Source organism: Ambystoma mexicanum, chromosome 14, assembly GCF_040938575.1.
Source record: "Ambystoma mexicanum isolate Mex_15411 chromosome 14, UKY_AmexF1_1, whole genome shotgun sequence".
NCBI lineage: Eukaryota > Metazoa > Chordata > Amphibia > Caudata > Ambystomatidae > Ambystoma > Ambystoma mexicanum.
The window spans coordinates 75953678-75970024 of NC_090940.1; positions in this window are offsets into that span (position 1 = coordinate 75953678).

Consider the following 16347-nt stretch of genomic DNA (forward strand, 5'->3'; position numbering starts at 1 on the left):
CAGGGCTGCAGAAGGCAAGCACAGAAAGGTAGAGATCGGAAAGAGGAGAGAAAGGATACATTGAATAATGAGCCGGGGCTGAAGAAGTCAAGTGCAGACAGGTAGAGGTCAGAAAGAGGAGAGAAAGGATACATTGAATAATGATTCGTGGCTGCAGAAGGTAAGCACAGACAGGTAGAGATCGGAAAGAGGAGAGAAAGGATACATTGAAAAATGAGGCAGGGCTGCAGAAGACAAGCACAGACAGGTAGAGATCAGAAAGAGGAGAGAAAGGATACATTGAATAATGAGGTGGGGCTGCAGAAGGCAAGCACAGACAGGTAGAAATCGGAAAGAGGAGAGAAAGGATACATTGAATAATGAGGCGGGGCTGCAGAAGGCAAGCACAGACAGGTAGAGATCGTAAAGAGGAGAGAAAGGATACATTGAATAATGAGGTGGGGCTGCAGAAGGCAAGTACAGACAGGTAGAGATCGGAAAGAGGAGAGAAAGGATACAGTGAATAATGAGGTGGGGCTGCAGAAGGCAAGCACAGACAGGTAGAGATGGGAAAGAGGAGAGAAAGGATACATTGAATAATGAGGCGGTGCTGCAGAAGGCAAGCACAGACAGGTAGAGATGGGAAAGAGGAGAGAAATGATACATTGAATAATGAGGCGGGGCTGCAGGAGGCAAGCACAGACAGGTAGAGATCGGAAAGAGGAGAGAAAGGATACATTGAATAATGAGGCGTGGCTGCAGGAGGCAAGCACAGACAGGTAGAGATCGGAAAGAGGAGAGAAAGGATACATTGAATAATGAGGCGTGGCTGCAGAAGGCAAGCACAGACAGGTAGAGATCGGAAAGAGGAGAGAAAGGATACATTGAATAATGAGGCGGGGCTGCAGGAGGCAAGCACAGAAAGGTAGTGATCGGAAAGAGGAGAGAAAGGATACATTGAATAATGAGGCGTGGCTGCAGGAGGCAAGCACAGACAGGTAGAGATCGGAGAAAGAGGAGAGAAAGGATACATTAAATAATGAGGCGGGGCTGCAGAAGGCAAGCACAGACAGGTAGAGATCGGAAAGAGGAGAGAAAGGATACATTGAATAATGAGCCGGGGCTGCAGAAGTCAAGTGCAGACAGGTAGAGGTCGGAAAGAGGAGAGAAAGGATACATTGAATAATGATTCGTGGCTGCAGAAGGTAAGCACAGACAGGTAGAGATCGGAAAGAGGAGAGAAAGGATACATTGAATAATGAGGTGGGGCTGCAGAAGACAAGCACAGACAGGTAGAGATCAGAAAGAGGAGAGAAAGGATACATTGAATAATGAGGAGGGGCTGCAGGAGGCAAGCACAGACAGGTAGAGATCAGAAAGAGGAGAGAAAGGATACATTGAATAATAAGGCAGGGCTGCAGAAGGCAAGCACAGACAGGTAGAGATCGGAAAGAGGAGAGAAAGGATACATTGAATAATGAGGCGGGGCTGCAGAAGGCAAGCACAGACAGGTAGTGATCGGAAAGAGGAGAGAAAGGATACATTGAATAATGAGGCGAGCCTGCAGAAGGCAAGCACAGACAAGTAGAGATCAGAAAAAGGAGAGAAAGGATACATTGAATAATGAGGTGGGGCAGGAGAAGGCAAACACAGAAAGGTAGAGATCGGAAAGAGGAGAGAAAGGATACATTGAATAATGAGGCGGGGCTGCAGAAGGTAAGCACAGACAGGTAGAGATGGGAAAGAGGAGAGAAAGGATACATTGAATAATAAGGCGGGCCTGCAGGAGGCAAGCATAGACAGGTAGAGATCGGAAAGAGGAGAGAAAGGATACATTGAATAATGAGGCAGGGCTGCAGGGGGCAAGCACAGACAGGTAGAGATCGGAAAGAGGAGAGAAAGAATACATTGAATATTGAGGCGGTGCTGCAGGAGGCAAGCACAGACAGTTAGAGATCCAAAAGAGGAGAGAAAGGATACATTGAATAATGAGGCGGGGCTGCAGAAGGTAAGAACAGACATGTAGGGATCGGAAAGAGGAGAGAAATGATACATTGAAAAATGAGGCGGGGCTGCAGAAGACAAGCACAGACAGGTAGAGATCAGAAAGAGGAGAGAAAGGATACATTGAATAATGAGGCGGGGCTGCAGGAGGCAAGCACAGACAGGTAGAGATCAGAAAGAGGAGAGAAAGGATACATTGAATAATGAGGTGGGGCTGCAGAAGGCAAGCACAGACAGGTAGAGATCGGAAAGAGGAGAGAAAGGATACATTGAATAATGAGGCGGGGCTGCAGAAGGCAAGCACAGACAGGTAGTGATCGGAAAGAGGAGAGAAAGGATACATTGAATAATGAGGCAGGCCTGCAGAAGGCAAGCACAGACAGGTAGAGATCGGAAAGAGGAGAGAAAGGTACATTGAATAATGAGGTGGGGCTGGAGAAGGCAAGCACAGAAAGGTAGAGATCGGAAAGAGGAGAGAAAGGATACATTGAATAATGAGGCGGGGCTGCAGAAGGTAAGCACAGGCAGGTAGAGATGGGAAAGAGGAGAGAAAGGATACATTGAATAATGAGGCGGGCCTGCAGGAGGCAAGCACAGACAGGTAGAGATCAGAAAGAGGAGAGAAAGGATACATTGAATAATGAGGCGGGGCTGCAGGGGGCAAGCACAGACAGGTAGAGATCAGAAAGAGGAGAGAAAGAATACATTGAATAATGAGGCAGTGCTGCAGGAGGCAAGCACAGACAGTTAGAGATCGGAAAGAGGAGAGAAAGGTACATTGAATAATGAGGCAGGGCTGCAGGGGGCAAGCACAGACAGGTAGAGATCGGAAAGAGGAGAGAAAGGATACATTGAATAATGAGGTGGGGCTGCAGAAGGTAAGCACAGACAGGTAGAGATCGTAAAGAGGAGAGAAAGGATACATTGAATAATGAGGCGGGCCTGCAGGAGGCAAGCACAGACAGGTAGAGATCGGAAAGAGGAGAGAAAGGATACATTGAATAATGAGGCGGGGCTGCAGGGGGCAAGCACAGACAGGTAGAGATCAGAAAGAGGAGAGAAAGAATACATTGAATAATGAGGCAGTGCTGCAGGAGGCAAGCACAGACAGTTAGAGATCGGAAAGAGGAGAGAAAGGATACATTGAATAATGAGGCGGGGCTGCAGAAGGCAAGCACAGACAGTTAGAGATTGGAAAGAGAAGAGAAAGGATACATTGAATAATGAGGCAGGCCTGCAGAAGGCAAGCACAGACAGGTAGAGATCGGAAACAGGAGAGAAAGGATACATTGAATAATGAGGCGTGCCTGCAGAAGGCAAGCACAGACAGGTAGAGATCGGAAAGAGGAGAGAAAGGATACGTTGAATAATGAGGTGGGGCTGCTGAAGGTAAGCACAGACAGGTAGAGATGGGAAAGAGGAGAGAAAGAATACATTGAATAATGAGGCGGGGCTGCAGGAGGCAAGCACGCACAGGTAGAGATCAGAAAGAGGAGAGAAAGGGTACATTAAATAATGAGGCGGGGCTGCAGGGGGCAATCACAGACAGATAGAGATCGGAAAGAGGAGAGAAAGGATACATTGAATAATGAGGCGGTGCTGCAGGAGGCAAGCACAGACAGGTAGAGATTGGAAAGAGGAGAGAAAGGATACCTTGAATAATGAGGCGGGGCTACAGGGGGGAAAGCACAGACAGGTAGAGATCGGAAAGAGGAGAGAAAGGATACATTGAATAATGAGGCGGGGCTGCAGAAGACAAGCACAGACAGGTAGAGATCGGAAAGAGGAGAGAAGGGATACATTGAATAATGAGGCGGGCCTGCAGAAGGCAAGCACAGACAGGTAGAGATTGGAAAGAGGAGAGAAAGGATACATTGAATAATGAGGCAGGGCTGGAGAAGGCAAGCACAGAAAGGTAGAGATCGGAAAGAGGAGAGAAAGGATACATTGAATAATGAGGCGGGCTGCAGGAGGCAAGCACAGACAGGTAGAGATTGGAAAGAGGAGAGAAAGGATACATTGAATAATGAGGCGGTGCTGCAGGAGGCAAGCACAGACAGTTAGAGATCCGAAAGAGGAGAGAAAGGATACATTGAATAATGAGGCGGGGCTGCAGAAGGTAAGCACAGACAGGTAGAGATCGGAATGAGGAGAGAAAGGATACATTGAATAATGAGGCGGGGCTGCAGAAGACAAGCACAGACAGGTAGAGATCATAAAGAGGAGAGAAAGGATACATTGAATAATGAGGCGGGGCTGCAGGAGGCAAGCACAGACAGGTAGAGATCAGAAAGAGGAGAGAAAGGATACATTGAATAATGAGACCGGGCTGCAGAAGGCAAGCACAGACAGGTAGAGATCAGAAAGAGGAGAGAAAGGATACATTGAAAAATGAGGCGGGGCTGCAGAAGGCAAGCACAGACAGGTAGTGATCGGAAAGAGGAGAGAAAGGATAAATTGAATAATGAAGCGGGCCTGCAGAAGGCAAGCACAGACAGGTAGAGATCTGAAAGAGGAGAGAAAGGATACATTGAATAATGAGGCGCGGATGCAGGAGGGCAAGCACAGACAGGTAGAGATCGGAAAGAGGAGAGAAAGGATACATTGAATAATGAGGCGGGCCTGCAGAAGGCAAGCACAGACAGGTAGAGATTGGAAAGAGGAGAGAAAGGATACATTGAATAATGAGGCGGGGCTGGAGAAGGCAAGCACAGAAAGGTAGAGATCGGAAAGAGGAGAAAAAGGATACATTGAATAATGAGGCGGGGCTTCAGAAGGTAAGCACAGACAGGTAGAGATGGGAAAGAGGAGAGAAAGGATACATTGAATAATGAGGCGGGCCTGCAGGAGGCAAGCACAGACAGGTAGAGATCGGAAAGAGGAGAGAAAGGATACATTGAATAATGAGGCGGTGCTGCAGGGGGCAAGCACAGACAGGTAGAGATCGGAAAGAGGAGAGAAAGAATACATTGAATAATGAGGCGGGGCTGCAGAAGGTAAGCACAGACAGGTAGAGATCGGAAAGAGGAGAGAAAGGATACATTGAATAATGAGGCGGGGCTGTAGAAGACAAGCACAGACAGGTAGAGATCAGAAAGAGGAGAGAAAGCATACATTGAATAATAAGACGGGGCTGCAGGAGGCAAGCAGAGACAGGTAGAGATCAGAAAGAGGAGAGAAAGGATACATTGAATAATGAGGCGGGGCTGCAGAAGACAAGCACAGACAGGTAGAGATCAGAAAGAGGAGAGAAAGGATACATTGAATAATGAGGCGGGGCTGCAGGAGGCAACCACAGACAGGTAGAGATCGGAAAGAGGAGAGAAAGGATACATTGAATAATGAGGCGGGACTGCAGGAGGCAAGCACAGACAGGTAGAGATCTGAAAGAGGAGAGAAAGGATACATTGAATAATGAGGCGCGGATGCAGGAGGGCAAGCACAGACAGGTAGAGATCGGAAAGAGGTGAGAAAGAATACATTGAGTAATGAGGCGGGGCTGCAGAAGGCAAGCACAGACAGGTAGAGATCGGAAAGAGGAGAGAAAGGATACATTGAGTAATGAGGCGGGGCTGCAGAAGGCAAGCACAGACAGGTAGAGATCGGAAAGAGGAGAGAAAGGATACATTGAGTAATGAGGCAGGGCTGCAGAATGCAAGCACAGACAGGTAGAGATGCAAAAGAGGAGAGAAAGGATACATTGAATAATGAGGCGGGCTGCAGAAGGTAAGCACAGACAGGTAGAGATGGGAAAGAGGAGAGAAAGGATACATTGAATAATAAGGCGGGGCTGCAGGAGGCAAGCACAGACAGGTAGAGATCGGAAAGAGGAGAGAAAGGATACATTGAATAATGAGGCGGTCTGCAGGAGGCAAGCACAGACAGATAGAGATCGGAAAGAGGAGAGCAAGGATACATTGAATAATGAAGCGGGGCTGCAGGAGGCAAGCACAGACAGGTAGAGATCGGAAAGACGAGAGAAAGGATACATTGAATAATGAGGCGGGGCTGCAGAAGGCAAGCACAGACAGGTAAAGATCGGAAAGAGGAGAGAAAGGATACATTGAATAATGAGGTGTGGCTGCAGAAGGTAAGCACAGACAGGTAATGATGGGAAAGAGGAGAGAAAGGATACATTGAATAATGAGGCAGGGGCCAAGCACTGACAGGTAGAGATCGGGAAGAGGAGAGAAGGTATACATTGAATAATGAGGCGGTGCTGCAGAAGGCAAGCACAGACAGGTAGAGATTGGAAAGAGGAGAGAACGGATACATTAAATAATGAGGCTGGGCTGCAGAATGCAAGCACAGACAGGTAGAGATGGGAAAGAGGAGAGAAAGGATACATTGAATAATGAGGCGGGCTGCAGAAGGCAAGCACAGGCAGGTAGAGATGGGAAAGAGGAGAGAAAGGTTACATTGAATAATGAGGCGGGGCTGCAGGAGGCAAGCACAGACAGGTAGAGATCGGAAAGAGGAGAGAAAGGATACATTGAATAATGAGGCGGGGCTGCAGGAGGCAAGCACAGACAGGTAGAGATCGGAAAGAGGAGTGAAAGAATCCATTGAATAATGAGGCGGGACTGCAGGAGGCAAGCACAGACAGGTAGAGATCGGAAAGAGGAGAGAAATGATACATTGAATAATGAGGTGGGGCTGCAGAAGGTAAGCACAGACAGGTAATGATGAGAAAGAGGAGAGAAAGGATATATGAGGCTTGGCTGCAGGGGCCAAGCACAGACAGGCAGAGATCGGAAAGAGGAGAGAAAGGATACATTGAATAATGAGGCGGTGCTGCAGAAGGCAAGCACAGACAGGTAGAGATCGGAAAGAGGAGAGAAAGTATACATTGAATAATGAGGTGGGGCTGCACGAGGCAAGCACAGATGGGAAAGAGGAGAGAAAGGATACATTGAATAATAAAGCGGTGCTGCAGAAGGTAAGCACAGACAGGTAGAGATCGAAAGAGGAGAGAAAGGATACATTGAATAATGAGGTGTGGCTGCAGAAGGCAAGCACAGACAGGTAGAGATCGGAAAGAGGAGAGAAAGGATACATTGAATAATGAGGTGGGGCTGCAGAAGGCAAGCACAGACAGGTAGAGATCGGAAAGAGGAGAGAAAGGATACATTGAATAATGAGGCAGGTTGCAGAAGGCAAGCACAGACAGGTAGAGATCGGAAAGAGGAGAGAAAGGAAACATTGAATAATGAGGCAGGCCTGCAGAAGGCAAGCACAGACAGGTAATGATGGGAAAGAGGAGAGAAAGGATACATTGAATAATGAGGCAGGGCTGCAGGGGGCAAGCACAGACAGGTAGAGATCGGAAAGAGGAGAGAAAGGATACATTGAATAATGAGGTGGGGCTGCAGAAGGTAAGCACAGACAGGTAGAGATCGTAAAGAGGAGAGAAAGGATACATTGAATAATGAGGTGGGGCTGCAGAAGGCAAGCACAGACAGGTAGAGATCGGAAAGAGGAGAGAAAGGATACAGTGAATAATGAGGTGGGGCTGCAGAAGGCAAGCACAGACAGGTAGAGATGGGAAAGAGGAGAGAAAGGATACATTGAATAATGATGCGGTGCTGCAGAAGGCAAGCACAGACAGATAGAGATGGGAAAGAGGAGAGAAATGATACATTGAATAATGAGGTGGGGCTGCAGGAGGCAAGCACAGACAGGTAGAGATCGGAAAGAGGAGAGAAGGGATACATTGAATAATGAGGCGTGGCTGCAGGAGGCAAGCACAGACAGGTAGAGATCGGAAAGAGGAGAGAAAGGATACATTGAATAATGAGGCGTGGCTGCAGAAGGCAAGCACAGACAGGTAGAGATCGGAAAGAGGAGAGAAAGGATACATTGAATAATGAGGCGGGGCTGCAGGAGGCAAGCACAGACAGGTAGAGATCGGAAAGAGGAGAGAAAGGATACATTGAATAATGAGGCGTGGCTGCAGGAGGCAAGCACAGACAGGTAGAGATCGGAGAAAGAGGAGAGAAAGGATACATTAAATAATGAGGCGGGGCTGCAGAAGGCAAGCACAGACAGGTAGAGATCGGAAAGAGGAGAGAAAGGATACATTGAATAATGAGGCGGGGCTGCAGAAGGCAAGCGCAGACAGGTAAAGATCGGAAAGAGGAGAGAAAGGATACATTGAATAATGAGGTGTGGCTGCAGAAGGTAAGCACAGACAGGTAATGATGGGAAAGAGGAGAGAAAGGATACGTTGAATAATGAGGCAGGGGCCAAGCACTGACAGGTAGAGATCGGGAAGAGGAGAGAAGGTATACATTGAATAATGAGGCGGTGCTGCAGAAGGCAAGCACAGACAGGTAGAGATTGGAAAGAGGAGAGAACGGATACATTAAATAATGAGGCTGGGCTGCAGAATGCAAGCACAGACAGGTAGAGATGGGAAAGAGGAGAGAAAGGATACATTGAATAATGAGGCGGGCTGCAGAAGGCAAGCACAGGCAGGTAGAGATGGGAAAGAGGAGAGAAAGGTTACATTGAATAATGAGGCGGGGCTGCAGGAGGCAAGCACAGACAGGTAGAGATCGGAAAGAGGAGAGAAAGGATACATTGAATAATGAGGCGGGGCTGCAGGAGGCAAGCACAGACAGGTAGAGATCGGAAAGAGGAGTGAAAGAATCCATTGAATAATGAGGCGGGACTGCAGGAGGCAAGCACAGACAGGTAGAGATCGGAAAGAGGAGAGAAATGATACATTGAATAATGAGGTGGGGCTGCAGAAGGTAAGCACAGACAGGTAATGATGAGAAAGAGGAGAGAAAGGATACATTGAATAATGAGGCAGGGCTGCAGGGGCCAAGCACAGACAGGCAGAGATCGGAAAGAGGAGAGAAAGGATACATTGAATAATGAGGCGGTGCTGCAGAAGGCAAGCACAGACAGGTAGAGATCGGAAAGAGGAGAGAAAGTATACATTGAATAATGAGGCAGACTGCAGAAGGCAAGCACAGACAGGTAGAGATCGGAAAGAGGAGAGAAAGTATACATTGAATAATGAGGCAGACTGCAGAAGGCAAGCACAGACAGGTAGAGATCGGAAAGAGGAGAGAAAGGATACATTGAATAATGAGGTGGGGCTGCACGAGGCAAGCACAGACAGGTAGAGATGGGAAAGAGGAGAGAAAGGATACATTGAATAATGAAGCGGTGCTGCAGAAGGTAAGCACAGACAGGTAGAGATCGAAAGAGGAGAGAAAGGATACATTGAATAATGAGGTGTGGCTGCAGAAGGCAAGCACAGACAGGTAGAGATCGGAAAGAGGAGAGAAAGGATACATTGAATAATGAGGTGGGGCTGCAGAAGGCAAGCACAGACAGGTAGAGATCGGAAAGAGGAGAGAAAGGATACATTGAATAATGAGGCAGGTTGCAGAAGGCAAGCACAGACAGGTAGAGATCGGAAAGAGGAGGGAAAGGAAACATTGAATAATGAGGCAGGCCTGCAGAAGGCAAGCACAGACAGGTCATGATGGGAAAGAGGAGAGAAAGGATACATTGAATAATGAGGCAGGGCTGCAGGGGGCAAGCACAGACAGGTAGAGATCGGAAAGAGGAGAGAAAGGATACATTGAATAATGAGGTGGGGCTGCAGAAGGTAAGCACAGACAGGTAGAGATCGTAAAGAGGAGAGAAAGGATACATTGAATAATGAGGCGGGCCTGCAGGAGGCAAGCACAGACAGGTAGAGATCAGAAAGAGGAGAGAAAGGATACAGTGAATAATGAGGTGGGGCTGCAGAAGGCAAGCACAGACAGGTAGAGATGGGAAAGAGGAGAGAAAGGATACATTGAATAATGATGCGGTGCTGCAGAAGGCAAGCACAGACAGATAGAGATGGGAAAGAGGAGAGAAATGATACATTGAATAATGAGGTGGGGCTGCAGGAGGCAAGCACAGACAGGTAGAGATCAGAAAGAGGAGAGAAAGGATACATTGAATAATGAGGCGTGGCTGCAGGAGGCAAGCACAGACAGGTAGTGATCAGAAAGAGGAGAGAAAGGATACATTGAATAATGAGGCGGGGCTGCAGGAGGCAAGCACAGACAGGTAGAGATCAGAAAGAGGAGAGAAAGGATACATTGAATAATGAGGCGTGGCTGCAGAAGGCAAGCACAGACAGGTAGAGATCGGAAAGAGGAGAGAAAGGATACATTGAATAATGAGGCGGGGCTGCAGGAGGCAAGCACAGACAGGTAGAGATCGGAAAGAGGAGAGAAAGGATACATTGAATAATGAGGCGTGGCTGCAGGAGGCAAGCACAGACAGGTAGAGATCGGAGAAAGAGGAGAGAAAGGATACATTAAATAATGAGGCGGGGCTGCAGAAGGCAAGCACAGACAGGTAGAGATCGGAAAGAGGAGAGAAAGGATACATTGAATAATGAGGCGGGGCTGCAGAAGACAAGCACAGACAGGTAGAGATCAGAAAGAGGAGAGAAAGGATACATTGAATAATGAGGCGGGGCTGCAGGAGGCAAGCACAGACAGGTAGAGATTAAAAAGAGGAGAGAAAGGATACATTGAATAATGAGGTGGGGCTGCAGAAGGCAAGCACAGACAGGTAGAGAACGGAAAGAGGAGAGAAAGGATACATTGAATAATGAGGCGGGGCTGCAGAAGGCAAGCACAGACAGGTAGTGATCGGAAAGAGGAGAGAAAGGATACATTGAATAATGAGGCAGGCCTGCAGAAGGCAAGCACAGACAGGTAGAGATCGGAAAGAGGAGAGAAAGGATACATTGAATAATGAGGTGGGGCTGGAGAAGGCAAGCACAGAAAGGTAGAGATCGGAAAGAGGAGAGAAAGGATACATTGAATAATGAGGTGGGGCTGGAGAAGGCAAGCACAGAAAGGTAGAGATCGGAAAGAGGAGAGAAAGGATACATTGAATAATGAGGCGGGGCTGCAGAAGGTAAGCACAGACAGGTAGAGATGGGAAAGAGGAGAGAAAGGATACATTGAATAATGAGGCGGGGCTGCAGGGGGCAAGCACAGACAGGTAGAGATCGGAAAGAGGAGAGAAAGAATACATTAAATAATGAGGCAGTGCTGCAGAAGGCAAGCACAGACAGTTAGAGATCGTAAAGAGGAGAGAAAGGATACATTGAATAATGAGGTGGGGCTGCAGAAGGCAAGCACAGACAGGTAGAGATCGGAAAGAGGAGAGAAAGGATACAGTGAATAATGAGGTGGGGCTGCAGAAGGCAAGCACAGACAGGTAGAGATGGGAAAGAGGAGAGAAAGGATACATTGAATAATGATGCGGTGCTGCAGAAGGCAAGCACAGACAGATAGAGATGGGAAAGAGGAGAGAAATGATACATTGAATAATGAGGTGGGGCTGCAGGAGGCAAGCACAGACAGGTAGAGATCGGAAAGAGGAGAGAAGGGATACATTGAATAATGAGGCGTGGCTGCAGGAGGCAAGCACAGACAGGTAGAGATCGGAAAGAGGAGAGAAAGGATACATTGAATAATGAGGCGTGGCTGCAGAAGGCAAGCACAGACAGGTAGAGATCGGAAAGAGGAGAGAAAGGATACATTGAATAATGAGGCGGGGCTGCAGGAGGCAAGCACAGACAGGTAGAGATCGGAAAGAGGAGAGAAAGGATACATTGAATAATGAGGCGTGGCTGCAGGAGGCAAGCACAGACAGGTAGAGATCGGAGAAAGAGGAGAGAAAGGATACATTAAATAATGAGGCGGGGCTGCAGAAGGCAAGCACAGACAGGTAGAGATCGGAAAGAGGAGAGAAAGGATACATTGAATAATGAGGCGGGGCTGCAGAAGGCAAGCGCAGACAGGTAAAGATCGGAAAGAGGAGAGAAAGGATACATTGAATAATGAGGTGTGGCTGCAGAAGGTAAGCACAGACAGGTAATGATGGGAAAGAGGAGAGAAAGGATACGTTGAATAATGAGGCAGGGGCCAAGCACTGACAGGTAGAGATCGGGAAGAGGAGAGAAGGTATACATTGAATAATGAGGCGGTGCTGCAGAAGGCAAGCACAGACAGGTAGAGATTGGAAAGAGGAGAGAACGGATACATTAAATAATGAGGCTGGGCTGCAGAATGCAAGCACAGACAGGTAGAGATGGGAAAGAGGAGAGAAAGGATACATTGAATAATGAGGCGGGCTGCAGAAGGCAAGCACAGGCAGGTAGAGATGGGAAAGAGGAGAGAAAGGTTACATTGAATAATGAGGCGGGGCTGCAGGAGGCAAGCACAGACAGGTAGAGATCGGAAAGAGGAGAGAAAGGATACATTGAATAATGAGGCGGGGCTGCAGGAGGCAAGCACAGACAGGTAGAGATCGGAAAGAGGAGTGAAAGAATCCATTGAATAATGAGGCGGGACTGCAGGAGGCAAGCACAGACAGGTAGAGATCGGAAAGAGGAGAGAAATGATACATTGAATAATGAGGTGGGGCTGCAGAAGGTAAGCACAGACAGGTAATGATGAGAAAGAGGAGAGAAAGGATACATTGAATAATGAGGCAGGGCTGCAGGGGCCAAGCACAGACAGGCAGAGATCGGAAAGAGGAGAGAAAGGATACATTGAATAATGAGGCGGTGCTGCAGAAGGCAAGCACAGACAGGTAGAGATCGGAAAGAGGAGAGAAAGTATACATTGAATAATGAGGCAGACTGCAGAAGGCAAGCACAGACAGGTAGAGATCGGAAAGAGGAGAGAAAGTATACATTGAATAATGAGGCAGACTGCAGAAGGCAAGCACAGACAGGTAGAGATCGGAAAGAGGAGAGAAAGGATACATTGAATAATGAGGTGGGGCTGCACGAGGCAAGCACAGACAGGTAGAGATGGGAAAGAGGAGAGAAAGGATACATTGAATAATGAAGCGGTGCTGCAGAAGGTAAGCACAGACAGGTAGAGATCGAAAGAGGAGAGAAAGGATACATTGAATAATGAGGTGTGGCTGCAGAAGGCAAGCACAGACAGGTAGAGATCGGAAAGAGGAGAGAAAGGATACATTGAATAATGAGGTGGGGCTGCAGAAGGCAAGCACAGACAGGTAGAGATCGGAAAGAGGAGAGAAAGGATACATTGAATAATGAGGCAGGTTGCAGAAGGCAAGCACAGACAGGTAGAGATCGGAAAGAGGAGAGAAAGGAAACATTGAATAATGAGGCAGGCCTGCAGAAGGCAAGCACAGACAGGTAATGATGGGAAAGAGGAGAGAAAGGATACATTGAATAATGAGGCAGGGCTGCAGGGGGCAAGCACAGACAGGTAGAGATCGGAAAGAGGAGAGAAAGGATACATTGAATAATGAGGTGGGGCTGCAGAAGGTAAGCACAGACAGGTAGAGATCGTAAAGAGGAGAGAAAGGATACATTGAATAATGAGGCGGGCCTGCAGGAGGCAAGCACAGACAGGTAGAGATCAGAAAGAGGAGAGAAAGGATACAGTGAATAATGAGGTGGGGCTGCAGAAGGCAAGCACAGACAGGTAGAGATGGGAAAGAGGAGAGAAAGGATACATTGAATAATGATGCGGTGCTGCAGAAGGCAAGCACAGACAGATAGAGATGGGAAAGAGGAGAGAAATGATACATTGAATAATGAGGTGGGGCTGCAGGAGGCAAGCACAGACAGGTAGAGATCAGAAAGAGGAGAGAAAGGATACATTGAATAATGAGGCGTGGCTGCAGGAGGCAAGCACAGACAGGTAGTGATCAGAAAGAGGAGAGAAAGGATACATTGAATAATGAGGCGGGGCTGCAGGAGGCAAGCACAGACAGGTAGAGATCAGAAAGAGGAGAGAAAGGATACATTGAATAATGAGGCGTGGCTGCAGAAGGCAAGCACAGACAGGTAGAGATCGGAAAGAGGAGAGAAAGGATACATTGAATAATGAGGCGGGGCTGCAGGAGGCAAGCACAGACAGGTAGAGATCGGAAAGAGGAGAGAAAGGATACATTGAATAATGAGGCGTGGCTGCAGGAGGCAAGCACAGACAGGTAGAGATCGGAGAAAGAGGAGAGAAAGGATACATTAAATAATGAGGCGGGGCTGCAGAAGGCAAGCACAGACAGGTAGAGATCGGAAAGAGGAGAGAAAGGATACATTGAATAATGAGGCGGGGCTGCAGAAGACAAGCACAGACAGGTAGAGATCAGAAAGAGGAGAGAAAGGATACATTGAATAATGAGGCGGGGCTGCAGGAGGCAAGCACAGACAGGTAGAGATTAAAAAGAGGAGAGAAAGGATACATTGAATAATGAGGTGGGGCTGCAGAAGGCAAGCACAGACAGGTAGAGAACGGAAAGAGGAGAGAAAGGATACATTGAATAATGAGGCGGGGCTGCAGAAGGCAAGCACAGACAGGTAGTGATCGGAAAGAGGAGAGAAAGGATACATTGAATAATGAGGCAGGCCTGCAGAAGGCAAGCACAGACAGGTAGAGATCGGAAAGAGGAGAGAAAGGATACATTGAATAATGAGGTGGGGCTGGAGAAGGCAAGCACAGAAAGGTAGAGATCGGAAAGAGGAGAGAAAGGATACATTGAATAATGAGGTGGGGCTGGAGAAGGCAAGCACAGAAAGGTAGAGATCGGAAAGAGGAGAGAAAGGATACATTGAATAATGAGGCGGGGCTGCAGAAGGTAAGCACAGACAGGTAGAGATGGGAAAGAGGAGAGAAAGGATACATTGAATAATGAGGCGGGGCTGCAGGGGGCAAGCACAGACAGGTAGAGATCGGAAAGAGGAGAGAAAGAATACATTAAATAATGAGGCAGTGCTGCAGAAGGCAAGCACAGACAGTTAGAGATCGGAAAGAGGAGAGAAAGGATACATTGAATAATGAGGCGGGGCTTCAGAAGGCAAGCACAGACAGTTAGAGATAGGAAAGAGAAGAGAAAGGATACATTGAATAATGAGGCAGGCCTGCAGAAGGCAAGCACAGACAGGTAGAGATCGGAAAGAGGAGAGAAAGGATACATTGAATAATGAGGCAGGGCTGCAGAAGGCAAGCGCAGACAGGTACAGGTCGGAAAGAGGAGAGAAAGGATACATTGAATAATGAGGCGCGGCTGCAGAAGGTAAGCACAGACAGGTAGAGATCGGAAAGAGGAGAGAAAGGATACATTGAATAATGAGGCAGGCTGCAGAAGGCAAGCACAGACAGGTAGTGATCGGAAAGAGGAGAGAAAGGATACATTGAATAATGAGGCGGGCCTGCAGAAGGCAAGCACAGACAGGTAGAGATGGCAAAGAGGAGAGAAATGGTACATTGAATAATGAGGCGGGGCTTCAGGAGGCAAGCACAGTCAGGTAGAGATCGGAAAGAGGAGAGAAAGGATACATTGAATAATGAGGCGGGCTGCAGAAGGCAAGCACAGACAGGTAGTGATCGGAAAGAGGAGAGAAAGGATACATTGAATAATGAGGCGGGGCTGCAGGAGGCAACCACAGACAGGTAGAGATCGGAAAGAGGAGAGAAAGGATACATTGAATAATGAGGCGGGACTGCAGGAGGCAAGCACAGACAGGTAGAGATCTGAAAGAGGAGAGAAAGGATACATTGAATAATGAGGCGCGGATGCAGGAGGGCAAGCACAGACAGGTAGAGATCGGAAAGAGGTGAGAAAGAATACATTGAGTAATGAGGCGGGGCTGCAGAAGGCAAGCACAGACAGGTAGAGATCGGAAAGAGGAGAGAAAGGATACATTGAGTAATGAGGCGGGGCTGCAGAAGGCAAGCACAGACAGGTAGAGATCGGAAAGAGGAGAGAAAGGATACATTGAGTAATGAGGCAGGGCTGCAGAATGCAAGCACAGACAGGTAGAGATGCAAAAGAGGAGAGAAAGGATGCATTGAATAATGAGGCGGGCTGCAGAAGGTAAGCACAGACAGGTAGAGATGGGAAAGAGGAGAGAAAGGATACATTGAATAATAAGGCGGGGCTGCAGGAGGCAAGCACAGACAGGTAGAGATCGGAAAGAGGAGAGAAAGGATACATTGAATAATGAGGCGGTCTGCAGGAGGCAAGCACAGACAGATAGAGATCGGAAAGAGGAGAGCAAGGATACATTGAATAATGAAGCGGGGCTGCAGGAGGCAAGCACAGACAGGTAGAGATCGGAAAGACGAGAGAAAGGATACATTGAATAATGAGGCGGGGCTGCAGAAGGCAAGCACAGACAGGTAAAGATCGGAAAGAGGAGAGAAAGGATACATTGAATAATGAGGTGTGGCTGCAGAAGGTAAGCACAGACAGGTAATTATGGGAAAGAGGAGAGAAAGGATACGTTGAATAATGAGGCAGGGGCCAAGCACTGACAGGTAGAGATCAGGAAGAGGAGAGAAG